Source organism: Macaca nemestrina, chromosome 5 (assembly GCF_043159975.1).
Source record: "Macaca nemestrina isolate mMacNem1 chromosome 5, mMacNem.hap1, whole genome shotgun sequence".
In the NCBI taxonomy this organism is placed as follows: domain Eukaryota; kingdom Metazoa; phylum Chordata; class Mammalia; order Primates; family Cercopithecidae; genus Macaca; species Macaca nemestrina.
Window position 1 is genome coordinate 4728688 of NC_092129.1, and position 15749 is coordinate 4744436.

At 55.4% G+C, this 15749-nt stretch overlaps 1 long non-coding RNA gene across 2 annotated transcripts; it reads right to left on the reverse strand.

The window, feature by feature from the left end:
• Positions 1-6267: 6267 nt before the first annotated feature.
• LOC105487555 (uncharacterized) lies at positions 6268-15468 on the reverse strand. 2 transcript variants are annotated; one of them, XR_011623240.1, is made up of 3 exons: positions 13686-15468; positions 12484-12710; positions 6268-7748 (listed from the first exon to the last, which is right to left on the reverse strand). It is a non-coding gene; the product is annotated as an uncharacterized lncRNA (long non-coding RNA). The 2 variants fall into 2 exon arrangements; XR_011623241.1 differs by having other exon boundaries at positions 13682-15468.
• Positions 15469-15749: the final 281 nt, after the last annotated feature.

The following is a 15749-nucleotide window of genomic DNA, read 5'->3' on the forward strand; positions in this document are numbered from 1 at the left end:
AAAATTCGGAACCAAAGGGTATTGTGACAAGTAGGCCTCGCTCCCAGCCCCATCCCTTAGTCAGGTGAAGCCTTTCCCTAGATGTTTGGACACCTGATTCCGTATTTCTTTTTCTTTTAAAAAGATTTAAGTTTACAGGAAATTTGCAAGAATGGCGCCAAGAATTGTTTTCCCCCTGAAACATTTGAGAACAAGTTGTTGATATGACGCACATCACCCCTAGATACTTAGGGCACGTTTTCTATAGAGGATGTTCTCTTACACCTCACAACATAACCACCTGGATCAAGAAATGGGCCCTGACACATCCCTGTCACCCCATCCATAGGCCTCATTTCACTGTCACCAATTGTCTCAACAATTTCCTTTTGAGCAAAAGCATCCACCCAGGACGCACAGGTGTTTGGTTGTTGGGTCCCATGGTCTCCTGCAGTCTGGAATGCTCCCTGGGGTTTCTTGACTTTTGTGAAGATTGCAGGCGGTTATTCTGTAAACTGTTCTCAGCTTAGCTTTGCCTGGTGTTTCCTTGGGGCACGTTTCTGGGGTGAGCAGTGGGGCTTCTCCTTGTGGCATCCTGTTAGATGGCGTGTGATCCTCACAAGACTCACTGGGGCTGGGTCCGTCAGCTTCTCCACTGTTAGGTTTGCATTTCTTCTTTGTAATTAATAGGACTCAGAAGTTATGTAAATGTTCCATTGCTGATTTATGAATTTAAGTTGATATGAAGTTAAGGAAGTTAAGGATTCCTGTTTCATTCTGTGAGTTAAAACCCATTGCTTTCATTATGGCTTAAAAAGGTCTCATTTGGCCAGTGAGAGACCCTCAACCTGGTGTCTGGGTCATCTTCTCACCTCCAGGCCATTGTTTGAGCCTTTCTTTACTCTTGGGCAGTACAGTGCTTTCTAGCTCATATGCTTCCCAAAGCTGGAGCCAGCCATACCTCCCAGGAGAGAAGTACTGCTCTCTACACACATGGATGTCTGCATTCATACCTGCATTGATCCACATATACTGCAAGCCATGGATTCATACCAATGCTTTTAATTCTAGCCTAATACTGCAGAGATCATTCTAGTTTTTTTTTCTGTCCATATTTGTAACTTTCTCTAATATTGATAAACCTGGCTCCCATTGTCTTTACTTATTTTATCAATCTATGTGTGTGTTACCAAGCTGTGCTGCTATTCACCCTGCAGATGGGGGTGACACCTTCCCCTCAGCGCTGACATGCCCTGCTGGGCCTCTGCCATCCTCCATTGTCAGTTCCTCACTCCACTGGGGCCTAACACCCTAGAACGAAGAAGGGAGGAAGGGAAGAAAGAGGGAAGGATATTACCACACTTCAAAGCATTATATGTTTTCATTTTTACAATCTGTAAACTCCATTCATGTGCACATTTATGTATTAAAATTCTCACCAAAGAAGTTAAATGCAAGCACAAGACCAAAGAGAGGAGGATGTGTGTTGTGCTCTAACAGCTAATGCACAGACCATTGCATCCCTGTCATCTGCTGTGTGAGTCCCTGTGGAGGACGGGGAAGAGCCTGATTCTCAGTGCAGTGTTAAGACAGGAGGCTGCCCTGGGTATTATCTGCCTAAGGCTGGCCTCCAAGGCTGCAGCATTCATCCTGAGAGGCTTTGTTCCTGGCGTGCTGGGGGACTGACGGGTCCCCTACTCTGTTGACCTACAGTGCTATTTCTAGTTCCGTTTATCCCATATTTTTGTGATGCTGTGATAACATCTTTTCACAACAATTTGTTTTCTTCTCTCTCCTGCTTCCCATGCTGGCTGTGGCAGGGAGAACAGGGGCACTTCTGTGGAACGTGTCTGCCCTGGCAGGAGGGAAGGCATCTGCTGGGAGCCTCCAGAAGCCGCACTGCAAGCAGCTGAGCTGAGCTGAGCAGAGCAGAGCAGAGCAGAGCTTGTCAACCAGAGGAGGGAGGAAACAGTTCAAGGGAAAGGCTAAGTGAGCAGGCAGTGTTCCCTCTGCAACCGCCAGGCATGACAGAATGTCCTTGAGCACAAGAGAGAGAAATCACATTGCTGCACTAACATTTGTGCTTCAAAGAGCTCACGCGATGCTGTGCAAAGCTATAGCTATTTGCCCAGGTCCTGATAAAGTTCTGTGCCCATGGATGAGGACAGAATCTTGTATTCAGCATCCTACTTCCCCGGTGTCGTCTCACAGAGCAATCTTCACTCAGAGTTTCTATGGTGGATGTGATATTGCAGAGTGTTTGCTTTTCTCCCCTAAGGCTTACCATAGAAGGCCCCTTGAATAGGAGACAGAGGAAGCAGAAATGTGGCATGATGGGTGTTTAGTACATGGCACGTCTGCTGTGTGCACGCCATCTTATGTTGGTTTCACCCCAAATAAGATCCCAGTGAGGAGACACTGATTCCTTTGTGAGTCATTGGAGAATCTGCCACATGCCTGAGGTTCCACAGGTCCATGGCCAGGCAGACACTCAGACCTAGGCCTCTGGCCCCAGCCAGCTCTCCCTGACTGTCGCATCTTCCATAAACTGCTTGTTGAACCAAGGACAGACACAAAAGCAGGCACCAACACTGCCCAGTCCCCATCCTCTTGCCTTCATTATCTTACGAGGGTTTCTCTTGTGCTCTGCATGGGAGATATGCTGGGCCAAAATGAAACAGAGGAAATCCCAGATGAGCACAATGCAGCTAAGTTTTGTACTTCATAGAAAAACCACATGAATCAATAATATTCAAGGGCTATTTTAAAATTAATAATATTCAGTCCATTGCTGATGAGCAGTTGAGGATGCTGCTTACTTAATGTCTGACAGCTGAGAAAGCCATTGAGAGTGGGGAGAAAGGAACTGGTGTCTTGCCCTGGAGTGTGGGTTAGGGGACAGAGTGGGGGTCCTCAGTGTAGAGGAACATTCAGAAAATTCCCAAATAAAAGTGGCTTTTATTCTACATGTTTTAGCTTAAGAAAGATATCCACCTTGATTCGAAGGTTGACTATGAGGAATGATTGGCAAAATGCAAGATGGATTAAATTAAGATATACTCAGAAAGCCAGTGTATTAGGATTCACTAGCCAGTAATAAAGACATTCAGGCAGATTTTCATCTAATCCAGGTGGTAAGAGAGCAAGAGAAGCACGAACAGGGCCCCATTTCATGAATTCACCACTATGTGGAAGTCAGCCCTGTGTCTGCTGAAGCCTGCTGCTCAGAGAGCTAAGCTGGCGGGAGGAATTGGTGGGGAGAGCGGGGCTGGGCAGGGAGGTGAGCTGGCATTGAGGAGTTGGTGGGGAGAGTGGGTTGGGCCTTCAGGGTGGGTGGACGGTGGCAGCAATGACATCAGCTGGTAATGACCGGGGCATGCAGCAGCGGCGGGTGGAGATGGTGGGGTGGCAGTGCAACTTGTGAACAGGAGTGGGCAGCGTAGGAAAGGGGTACAAGGCCTCAAGGAATATGTTAAGGTGCAGGAAGTGGAGAAGGAAGAAGCATTGGCAAAACCTGCAGCAATTGCTTAGGGGCAGGGAACTGGTGGTCAGAGGAGAGAGAGTGGGGAAAGAAGCCAGAGGACTCAGGCCTGAAAGCACGTGAGGCACGAAAAGGCAAACACGGCCCGGTGCCGGCGGGAACGAAGGCCCGCTGCAGAAATTTGGCATTTGTCCCTTGCGCTGCTGAATGGGAGGACAGAGTGTGACTGCAGGCTGCGGGGCTGCAGGGCCACGGGTGTTCTGCTGGGGATGATGGGAAGGCAGTGGGAAAGGCCCGAAGAGATCCTGGGAGTCCTAGCTGGTTCCTGGATGGAAATTCCCTATATGTCCTAAAGGGAAAAGTGCAGGAGCTCCGGAGGGGTGAGTGCTCCACACATGGAGTTGTGCTCCGGAGGGGTGTGTGTTCCCACACACGGAGCTGTCCTCTGGAAGGCAGTGTGCTCCCACACATGGAGTTGTGTTCTGGACTAGTGTGTGCTCCATACACAGAGTTGTGCTGTGCTTCCACGGTGCGGGCAGCATGTGTGTGGGTGTGTGGTGGTATAACTCATGGTGTGGGAGATCTCCCAGGAGTGTGGTCCTCCTGCTGTTCCTGGCAACTCTTGCATTTCCCATTGAGTCACCTTTATTTCATTCATTGGCTCACTTGTTTATTCAGCAACTATTTGCAGAGTTCCTGCTCTGGGGGAGGAGCAGTGAGCCAGGGGTTGGGAATACCCAATGGGAGGAATGTGGTCCCTGCTGCTTCCTGCCTTTCAGAGAGGACACACGCCTCCCATGGCTCTCGAAGGGGATGCACACAGTGCCGTGAGCACTGGCGCTGTGTGGAGCACAGGGAGACCCAGCACCACCCAGATCCCCCATCCCTCTTCAGGTAGGCCTGGCACCACCCAGTCCCCCCATCCTTCTTCAGGTAAACCCAGCACCACCCAGCCCCTCCAGACCTGGCACAACCCAGCCCCCCATCCCTCTCCAGATACCCGGAACCACCCAGCCCCTCCATCCCTCTTCAGGGAGACCTAGTACCACCCAACCCCATCCCTCTTCAGGGAGACCCGGTACCACCCAGCTTCCACATCCCTCTTCAGGGAGACCTAGTACCACCCAGCTTCCGCATCCGTCTTCAGGGAGACCCAGAACCACCCAGCCCCTCCATCCCTCTTCAGGGAGACCCGGTACCACCCAACCCCATCCCTCTTCAGGGAGACCTAGTACCACCCAGCTTCCACATCCCTCTTCAGGGAGACTTAGTACTACCCAGCCCCCCATCCCTCTTCAGGGAGACCTAGTATCACCCAGTCCCCCATCCCTCTTCAGGGAGATCTAGTATCACCCAGTCCCCCATCCCTCTTCAGGGAGACCTAGTATCACCCAGTCCCCCATCCCTCTTCAGACAGACCCAGAACCACCCAGCCCCTCCATCCCTCTTCAGGTAAGCCCGGTACCACCCAGCTTCCCCATCCCTCTTCAGGGAGACCCGGAACCACCCAGCCCCTCCATCCCTCTTCAGGGAGACCCGGTACCACCCAGCTTCCCCATCCCTCTTCAGGGAGACCCGGAACCACCCAGCCCCTCCATCCCTCTTCAGGGAGACCCGGTACCACCCAGCTTCCACATCCCTCTTCAGGGAGACCCGGAACCACCCAGCCCCTCCATCCCTCTTCAGGGAGACCCGGTACCACCCAGCTTCCACATCCCTCTTCAGGGAGACCTAGTACCACCCAGCCCCCCATCCCTCTTCAGGGAGACCTAGTATCACCCAGTCCCCCATCCCTCTTCAGACAGACCCAGAACCACCCAGCCCCTCCATCCCTCTTCAGGGAGACCTAGTACCACCCAGCTTCCGCATCTGTCTTCAGGGAGACCCGGTACCACCCAGCCTCCGTATCCCTCTTCTCTCTGCTTCTCCATTCTATTTCATTTCTTGACCAGAGAATCTCCCCCTCCCACTGACTCTGTGTGGTTTCCAGAATGGAGAAAACGTAAATATCTCTATACAACCCCCCACCCCTGCTGCCCCAAATAATCTCAGGAGGTCAAGACCCCTGGATCTCCTTGCACCTCTGCTGTGGATTCCACGCAGAAGCCATGTGAGTGTGCAGGAGACATGGAGCCCGTTTGCGCCTCCATGGAAACCCAGCTCGCTTGGGCTGTGCTGGAGGCTGTGCCCCTCTCTGTTGGCTGCAGTCAAGGCTGTGAGCAAAAGGAGGGAGGCTGAAAGCCGGTAAAGTAGAATTGTATTTATAGTGATACAAAGCCACGTGCCACTCTTTCTACTCAGTGGTGGGAATGACAGCATAAGAGTTTAATGCCTACATCCAGTTAGGATCAGGCTGGAATTTGGGTGTTTGGTTCCCCATGTTTTAACTCACATTCCTTTAATTGGGTCATAGTCCTGCCCTTGCTGTCATTTTTGCCAGCTGCATGGTTCCCTCTGAGCTGCAGAATCAGGTACATCAGAAGACCCAGGTGATGCTGGTGTTTACCTTCTTAGTTGGGAATTAGTTGGCAGTGGCTGCATGACTCTGATATTCATTTCAAATATAATCTGCAAGGAGCAAGGAAGAGACTGCAAGCAACACACCTTTTTCACCCTCAAATTACATCCCAGCTGAGACCGCTGCCTGGGATTTTCTCAGCATCCTTCCTGCCCCTCAGCAGGACATGCTGAGCTGTTCCGAGCCAATTTCACCTGTGTTAGGAGCCGTGGAGGGAAGTTAGGCAGAGCAGCAGCTTGACTAGCTCATTTGCCTCAGGTGACTCCTGCTGCCTTTCTCCTCTTCTCATGCGGCGGTGGCCAGCCAGCCCCTGCTGTCAGCACTTCTGAGCTAAGATCTCTCTGACTCCACAGGAACTGGCAGTGGGAATCCAAAAGTCACCATGGTGACGAGTCACTTAGGAGTGTGCTGTTTCCTGATCCTGCAGCAGCCATGGGGGTAGGCTGGGCAGGTGTGCTTCTACCCACTTTAAAGGCCACCCAAAGCTGCCCACTGGCCAGTGTTCCTCCAGTGTGGGCCTCGGCCCGCAGCACTGGCGTCCTCTGGGAGCTGTTTAGAAATGCACATGTGGGCCGTGTGCAGTCCTGCTGCTCAGAGTCTGCATGTTCACAGGGCCCAGGAGGCTGCTGCACATAGTGAAGTGTGAGGAGCCGGGTTGGGGTGGCCCACCCCATGCACAGAGCCAGGAAGTGCCATGGCCTGCACTACTCCACAAGACCTTCTGATAGAAAGTCCAGGCTTTCCCTGCTCTACGCCGACTCCCACCACAGTCTTATGGAGATCTAATATGAGGAACTAACTCCATTCACAGCTAAGGGGCTGAACCAAAGCAGTGGGGGCAGCAGTGGGGGATGGATGAGATCCTGTCTGGAAAATGGGACAGCATTAGGGAGGAGTGAGTCTATGCAAGGAAGGCTTAGAAATGTGCCCACACATGTCAGGGTCTCAAAGGCTCCGCAGTGGTCACTCCCTGAGAAGCCCCGGCCAGGTGAGAGGTGCCAGGGCACAGGTCAGGAAGCAGCTGAACCCCTGCCTGCTAGCCAAGCTCCGGTTCTCATCCACTGTGCCTTGGTCACACTCTTCTATCTGGATTCTACTGGTGTTCACATTCCTTTTGGACGTGGTGGAGTTCCAGTTCGGATCTGGCTGCCCATCATTGTGGTGGGAAGAGAGCTGCTGAACAGCAGGCGAGACCCCTTTGCCGAGGGGCGTTGCTGCACTGTTGTGGCAAGGCATGAACAGGAGGAGGAGACAAGGGTCAGAGTGCTAATGTCCCTTGGAGGGCAAGCTGGGGTGGGCCAAGAAAGGGGCCAGGGCAGAGCTTGAGGAATCTGCTGAAGGAATGGCCTGTTCAGGCTGACTCAGGTCGGCCCAGAACTCCCTTCATCACCCCAGGTCCTTTGAGATACAGAGGAGGCAAATGAGAGAGCAGCTTTGCAGCCTGCAAGAGGTCTCCTGGACCAGGCTTATCTAATTTCAGATCTAGGCTCCCGTTCACAGCCCTGCATGTCTCCATGCTGGTTAGGATGATGCTAGCCCTGTGATAAACACATCCCATCACTTCACTAGCTTCATGCACTGGAAGTTTATTTCTTACTCATGTCCCTTTTTCAGCAGTACCCCACATAATGAATCAGGACCCGAGGCTCGTCAGTGCTCCGTGGGGTGACTCAGGGTGCAAGGCTCCTCGGGTCCAGTGGCTCTGTCATCTCCCTTTCACCTTATTGCTGGGCTTCATCTTTTTTTGTGCCATGAACCCCTTCCAGTGGCCTGATGGTCTCAGAATAAGATTTTTTTAACACATAAAAGAAAGAACATAGGATAGCAAGGAATAGGATATGAAAATGTGTTTTGTACTGCCAGCAAAACACCAGTCCTGCTGAAGCTACTGTGCTTTTTTGCCTACACTCATAACTCACGGAACTACTAAATATGAGGTAGAGGTTAGTAAAAATAAAGATGTAATTGTTTTCCCATTGGAGGTCACAGGCCCCTGAATCTAACCCTGGGTTTAGAGGTCTAGCCAAGAGTCAGGGAGAAGAGTGTGGAGAAGGCACAGCCGCTTCCTAGTGCCTGTGCTGGGAAGGACACTGGTTCCTCCATGCCCCACTGGCCAGCACCACTGACAGAGCCACATCTATGGGTGGGCCGTGAGAAAAGAAAAACTTCAGCTGAATTAAATTTAAAGGCATGTACTTGAGCAATGAACAATTTGCGAATCAGGCAGCCTTCTAAACCAGAGTAGACTCAGAGATTCCAGCGCAGCCGCATGATGGAAGAACTACCCTGTATTCACCCAGCATTCTCCCCTCGATGCGATCCCGCGGCACTTTCCCCAGTGTGTATTTACCCGGCGTTCTCCACCCTGTGTGATCGCCCAGCGTTCTCCCGCGTGTGCGTTCACCTGGCGTTCTCCTTTGTGGGTTCACATGGTTTTCTCCTCACTGTGCTTTCCCTAGGCGTTCTCTCCCCTGTGCGTTTCCACGGGGGTCTCTTCAGGCTGTGAGTTCCCTTGGCATTCTTCCTCCTGTGTGCGTTCACCAGGGGTTCTCCTTTCTTTGTGCGTTCACATGGCATTCTCCACCCGCGGCCTTCTCCCCTCTGTGCCTTCACCAGGCATTCTCCCTTCTGTGTGCTCCTGCGGCCTTCTCCCCTGTGTGTTCACGTGGCGTTCTCTCCCCCGTGCGTTCACACCGCATTCTCTTTACTGTGTACGTTCTCCTAGCATCTCCCGCACCCCCACCGTGTGCGTTCACATGGCATTCTCCACCCGCGGCCTTCTCCCCTCTGTGCCTTCACCAGGCGTTCTCCCTTCTGTGTGCTCCTGCGGCCTTCTCCCCTGTGTGTTCACGTGGCGTTCTCTCCCCCGTGCGTTCACACCGCATTCTCTTTACTGTGTACGTTCTCCTAGCATCTCCCGCACCCCCACCGTGTGCGTTCACGTGGCGTTCTCCTTTCTTTCTGCATTGGCGTGGCATTCTCCCCACTGTGCGTTCCTGCAGCGTTCGTCCCTCTGGCGCTCACTTGGCCTTCTCTCCCTTGTGAGTTCACCCGGCGTTCTCCCTACTCTGTGTTCGCGCGGCGTTATTTCCCGTGTGTGCGTTCACGGGGCGTTCTCCATCCTATGCTTTCACCAGGTGTTCTCCCCGCCCCGCTTGCGTTCAAGCGGCGTTATCCCCGCTGTGTTTGCGCGGCATTATTTCCCATGTGTGTTAGGGCGGCGTTCTCCCTCTCTTGCGTACACCAGGCGTTCTCCTCGCTGAGGGTTGCGCAGCGTTCTCCCTCCTGTGTTTTCAACCGGTGTTCTCCACCCTGTGCGTTCGCGCGGCCTTCTCCCCCGTGTGTTCACCGGCCGTTCTTCTTTGTGCGTTCACCAGGCGTTCTTCCACCTGTGCATTCGTGCGGCGTTCTGCCCCCAGTGTATTCACGCGGCATTTTCTCCCGTGTGTGCTCACCTGGCGTTCATCTCCCTGTGTGCGTTCACTCTGCATTCTTCCCCCTGTGTGTTTTTGCAGCGTTCTCCACCCCAGTGCGTTCACACGACGTTCTCACCCTGTGCGTTCACATGCATACTCCCCTCTGTATGTGTTTACCCGGCGTCCTCCCCCGCGTGTGTTCATCCAGGGTTCTCCCCTCTGTGTGTTGACACGGCGTTCCCCGTCCCCTCCCCCGTGCCTTCACGCGGCCCTGTGCGTTTACACAGCATTCTCCACCCTTTGGTATCACCAGGCGTTCTCCCTTCATGCGTTCACCAGGTGTTCTCCTCGCTGAGCGTTCGCGCGGCGTTTTCCCGCATGTGTTCGTGTGGTTTTATTTCCCTTGGGTGTTGACGCAGCGTTCTCCGCCTGTTGACCCGACGTTCTCCTCCGTGCGTTCGAGCGGCATTCTTCCCCCGCCCCGCGCATTCACCAGGCTTTCTCCCAGCTGTGTGTTCACCCAGCTTTCTCCCCACTGTGCGTTCGCGCGGAGTTCTCCCCCTTGTGTGTTAGCGCGGGGTTACTTCCCCGTGTGTGGGCGCGGCGTTCTCTCCGCTGTGCGTTCACCTGGCGTTCTCCACCCCCGTGCGTTCAACAGACATTCTCCCCTTTGTGCTTTGACCCGGCGTTTTCCCCCTGTGTGTTCTCCCGGCGTTCTCTCCTCCGTTCGTTCCCACCGCCTTCTCTTTACTGTGCGCTTTCCACTGACGTTCCTGCCTCTGTGTGCCTTCACCTGGCGTTCTCCTTCCTTTGTGCCTTCACTGGGCCTTTTCCCCGCTGTGCGTCCGCCGGCGTTCTTCCCTCTCCTCCCCCTGTACATTCACCAGGCGGTCTTCCCCCTGTGCGTTCGCGTGGCTTTCTGGCCGCTGTGTGCGTTCACCCGGCGTTCTCCCGGTGTGTGTTCACCAGGCTTTCTCCTCCCTTTGCGTTCACACGGAGTTCTCCCCTCTGTGTTCACCCGGTGTTCTCAACCCTGTGTGATCGCGCTGCGTTCTCCCCTCTGTGCGTTCACCAGGCGTTCGCCCTTCTGTGTGTTTCCGCGGCGTTCTCCCTTGAGTGTTCACGTGGCATTCTTTCCCCTGTGTGCGTTCACCCGACGTTTTACTTTCTTTGTGCGTTCACATGGCGTTCTCCCCTCTGTGCGTTACTTTGGGTTCCTCCCCCTGGGCGGTCACCCCACGTTCTCCTTTCTTTGGGCGGTCACCAGGCGTTCTCCCCTCCGTTCATTCGCGTGGCGCTCTCCCTCTTGAGCGTTCACCTGGCTTTCTTCCCTCTGTGTGTTCACCTGGCGTTCTCCTCCCTGTGTGTTCTCCTGGCGTTCTCCCCCGCCCCCTTCCGTGTGTTCACATGGCTTTCTCTCTCCTGTGTGTTCCCACTGCGTTCTCTTTACTCTGTGCGTTCCCCTAGCGTCCTCCGACCTATGTGCGTTTACGCCGCATTCGCCCGTCTGTGCGTTCGCGCAGCGTTCTCTGCCGTGTGTTCTCAGAGCGTTTCCCCCACCGTGTGCGTTGACGCGGCGTTATCCCCCCGGTGAGTTCAAGCGGCGTTCTCCCCACTGTGCGTTCACTCAGCTTTCTCTTCTCTGTGCTTTCCCCCGGCGGTCTCCTCTCTGTGCGTTCAACCGGTGTTCTCCCCACTGTGCGTTCCCCCGGCATTCTCCCCACTGTGTGTGTGTTCAGCCGGCGTTCTACTTTCTTTGTGCGTTCACATGGCGTTCTCCCACCTGGGCGTTCGTGCGGGTTCTCCCCTCTGTGAGTTCACTTTGCCTTCTCCCTTGCCCGTTCAGCCGGCGTCCTCCATTCTCTGTGCGTTCACCAGTTCTCCACCCTGTGCGTTCGAGGGGCGTTCTGCCCTGCATGTGTTCACCCAGCGTTCTCTTCCGTGTGTGTTCTCCCGGCATTCCCTCCCTCCCACCTCCATTTGTTTTGTATCTCCTGTGGGTTCCCATGGCTTCTTTTTACTTTGTGCGTTCCCCTGGTGTTCTCCGCTCTGTGCATTCGCGTGTCATTCTACCCCCTGGGCATTCGCGCAGCGTTCTTCCCCGTGTGCGTTGATGCGGCGTTATCCCCCGGGTGCGTTCACGCGATGTTTTTCCCCACTGTGCGTTCGCCTGGCGTTCTTCTCTCAGTGTGTTCACACGAAGAACACACGTTCGCCCCACTGTGCGTTCACAAGGCGTTCTCCCCACTGTGTGTTCACCCCCTTGTGCGTTCATGTGGCATTCTCCCCCAAGTGCGTTCGCGCGACGTTTCCCCATCTGTGTGTTCAGCTGGCGTTCTCCCAAGTGTGTGCGTTGATGCGGCGTTATCATCCCTGTGTGGTCACGCGTCGTTTTCCCCAGTGTGTTTACCCGGTGTTCTCTACCCTGTGCGATCGAGAGGGGTTCTGCCCCGTGTGTGTTCACCAAGCGTTCGCCCTTCTGTGTGTTCCCGTGGCGTTCTCTCCCATGTGCGTTCACCATGGGTTCTCCCCTCTGAGCATTCGCGTGGCGTTCTCCCTCTTGTGTGTTAACGTGGAGTTCTCCCCATTGTGAGTTCACTCGGCATTATTCCCACCTGTGCGTTCACCCGGCGTTCTCCCCTCTGTGTGTTCATACGGAGTTCTCCTCACTGTGTGTTCCCACGGCGTTCTTCCCCGTGTGTGCGTTGACACAGCGTTATCCCCCCTGTGCGATTGCACCGCATTCTCCCCTGTGCATCCCCATGGCCTTCTCTTTACTGTGTGATTTCCTCTGGTACTCCTCTTCCTGTGTGGGTTTACCTGGCATTCTTTTTTGTGTGTGTGTGCGCTCAATTGGCGTTTCCCCCCCCCCCCGTGCATTCACTGGCGTCCTCACCTTCCCTCGTGCGTACACCAGGTGTTCTCCCCTCTGCGTTCACCAAGGGTTCGCCCTTCTGTGTGTTCCCGTCCCATTTGCGGGCAGCTTTCTCCCCGCTGTGTGCTTACACCCGGCGTTCTCCCCCGTGTGTGTTCACCAGGCATTCTCCTCCCTTTGTGTTCCCACATAGTTCTCCCCTCTAAGTGTTTACCTGGCGTTCTCCCCCTTGTGTGTTCACTTGGTGTTCTCCCCTCTGTGCGTTCCCCAGGCGCTCGCTTTTCTGTGCGTTTCCGCTGCGTTCTCTCTGGTGTGTTCACGTGGTGTTCTCTCATTTGCATTCACACGGCGTTCTCCTTACTGTGTGCATTCCTCTGGAGTTCTCCCCTGTGTGCGTTCACCCGGTGTTTTCCGCTGTTCGTTCACTTGGTGTTCTCTCCCCTGTGGGTTTCAGAGGTGACAATGTGCTAGCAGCCCTCACTCTCAGCGCCTCCTGGGCCTTGGGCGGCGCTTGAGGAGCCCTTCAGCCTGCCACAGCACCGTGGGAGCCCCTCTCTGGACTGACTGAGGCCGGAGCCGCCTCCGTCCGCTTGCGGGTAGGTGTAGAGGGAGAGGCGCGGGCGGAACCGGGGCTGTGCGCGGCGCTCGCGGGCCAGTGCGAGTTCCGCAGGTGCGGGCGTGGGCTCGGAGGGCCCAGCACACTGAGCGGCCGGCGGGCGCCGCTGGCCCAGGGCGGTGAGAGGCTTAGCACCCTGGCCAGCAGCTGCGGAGGTTGCGCGGGGTCCCCCAGCACTGCCGGCGCTGTGCTCAAATTCTCGGGGAGCCTCAGCTGCCTCCTGGCGGGGCAGGGCTCAGGAGCTGCAACCCGCCATGCCCAAGCCCCCGCCTCCGCCGTGGGCTCCGGGGCGGCCCAAGCCTCCTCGACGGGCGCCGCCCCCTGCTCCTATCGACCGCCCAAGGGCTGACGAGTGCAGGTGCGGCTGGGGACTGGCGGGCAGCTCCGCATGCAGCTCCAGTGCGGGATCCACTGGGTGAGGCCAGCTGGGTTCCTGAGTCTAGTAGGGACTTGGGGAACTTTTATGTCTAGCTAAGGGATCGTAGAGGCGCCAATCAGCGCTCTGTGTCTAGCTCAGGGTTTGTAAATACACCCATCAGTACTCTGTGTCTAGCTCAAGATTTGTAAATACACCAATTGGTACTCTGTATCTAGCTTACATACTAGGGACTTGGAGAACTTGTCTAGCACTGTGTCTAGCTCAAGGATTGTAAACACACCAATCAGCACGCTGTCAAAACGGACCAATCAGCTCTCTGTAAAATGGACCAATCAGCAGGATGTGGGTGGGGTCAGATAAGGGAATAAAAGCAGGCTGCTGGCGCCAGCAGCGGCAACGGGCTTGCCTTTTCCTTACCCACCGTGGACGCTTTGTTCTTTTGCTCTATGGGTCCGCGCTGCCTTTGAGAGCTGTAGTATCCACCATGAAGTTCTGCGGCTTCGCTCGTGACAGTGTAGACCTTGCACCCACACAGAAGCAAGAAGCTGCAGACGTATCTGAACGTTTGAAGGAACAAACTCCGGACACACACCGTCTTTTAAGAACTGTAACGCTCACCGTAAGGGTCCGTGGTTTCATTCTTGAGGTCAGTGAGACGAAGAACCTACCAATTCTGGACACAGGTTCATATGGCCTTTTCCCCCTGCGAGTTTGCCTGACATTCTCTTCCTGTGTGTTCACACGGCATTCTCCTTGTGTGTTCATATGCCGTTATTTCCCCCGTGTGTTGGTGCGGGTTCACCGGCGTTCTCCCCTAACCCGTAGGTTCACCAGGTGTTCTCCTGTTTGCATTCCCGTGGCTTTCTCCCCGCTGTGTGCGTTCACCCGGCGTTTCTCCCTACCGTGTTTCCCCAGGCATTCTTCTCCCTTTGTGTTCACAAACTTCTCCCCTTTGTGTGTTCACTGGGCGTTCTCCTCCCTGTGTGATCTCCCGACGTTCTTCCCCCAGCCCCCACCCTCGTGTGAGGTTCTCCCACCTGTGTACCTGTGTGCTCGCTCTGTGTTAATTCCAGTGTGTGTTATTGCGGCGTTTTCTCCCTGCTTGTTCACCTGGCGTTATCCCTCCTGTGCATTCACCAGGCGTTCTCCCCGCTGAGCGTTAGCACGCTATTTCCCTCCTGTGCTTTCACCCGGCGTCCTGTATCCTGTGCGTTAGCGGGGTGTTCTCGAACCACGTGTGTGTTCCACCTGCATTCTCCCTTCTCTGTGTTCGTAGGGCATCTCCCCCGTGCGTTTACCCGGCGTTCTCCAACTCCGTGCATTCAGCAGGTGTTCTCCCCCTTTGTGTTCAGGCGGAGCTCTCCCTCTGAGTGTTCCCGTTGCATTCTCTCTCCTGTGCGTTCCTACTGCATTCTATTTATTTTGCCTTTCCCTGGCTTTCTCCCCCACGTGTGTGCGTTCACGCGGTGTTCTCCCTTTGTGCCTTCACATGGCATTCTCCCCATTGTGCGTTCCTGTGGCATTCTTCTCTCTGTGCACTCACTGGAGGTTCTCTCCTGTGTGTGAACGCTGTGTGTTCTCCCCCGTCTGTGTGTTCACCAGGCTTTCTCCCCAGTCTGTGCTTTCACCCAGCGATCTCCCCGGTGTGTGCGTTCACCTTGCATTCTCTCCTCTGGGCGTTCACTTCTCTGTGTGTTCACCCTGCGTTCTCCCCTCTGTGCGTTCACTTGGCGTTCTTTCTTCTGAGTGCATTCACCCTGGGTGTTCTCCCCACTGTATGTTCCACCGCTATTCTCCCCGTTGTGCATTCATCGGGCGTTCTCCCTGTTCTATGCGTTCACCCAGCTCTGCGTTCTCCCGACTGTGTGCGTTCACTTCCCTGCGCCACCTAGCCTTCTCCCCCTGTGTGCATTCACTTCCTTCTATGCGTTCACCCGGAGTTTTCCAACCTGTGTGCATTCACCTGGCATTCTCCCCACTGTATGACCGCCCTTCTCCCGCGCTGTGCGCGTTCCCCGGGCGTTCTCCCGCGCTGTGCGCGTTCACGTCTCTGCGTCCACCGTGCGTTCTCCCCCACTCTGCGTTCAGCCGGGGTTCTCCCCACAGTGTCCATCCACCCGGTGTTCTCCCTGCTCTCTGCGTTCACCCATGTGTGCACGTTCACCGGGAGTTCTCTTCGCTCTGGGCGTTCAGCCCTGTGTGCGTTCCCCCGGCGTTCTCCTCGCTGTGTGCGTGCCCCCCGCCCCGGCGTTCTCCCCGCTGTGTGCGTGCCCCCCCCCCCGGCGTTCTCCCCGCTGTGTGCGTGCCCCCCCCCGGCGTTCTCCCCGCTGTGTGCGTGCCCCCCCCCCGGCGTCCTCCCCGCTGTGTGCGTGCCCCCCCCCCCGGCGTTCTCCCCGCTGTGTGCGTGCCCCCCCCCGGCGTTCTCCCCGCTGTGTGCGTGCCCCCCCCCGGCGTTCTCCCCGCTGTGTGCGTGCCCCCCCCCGCG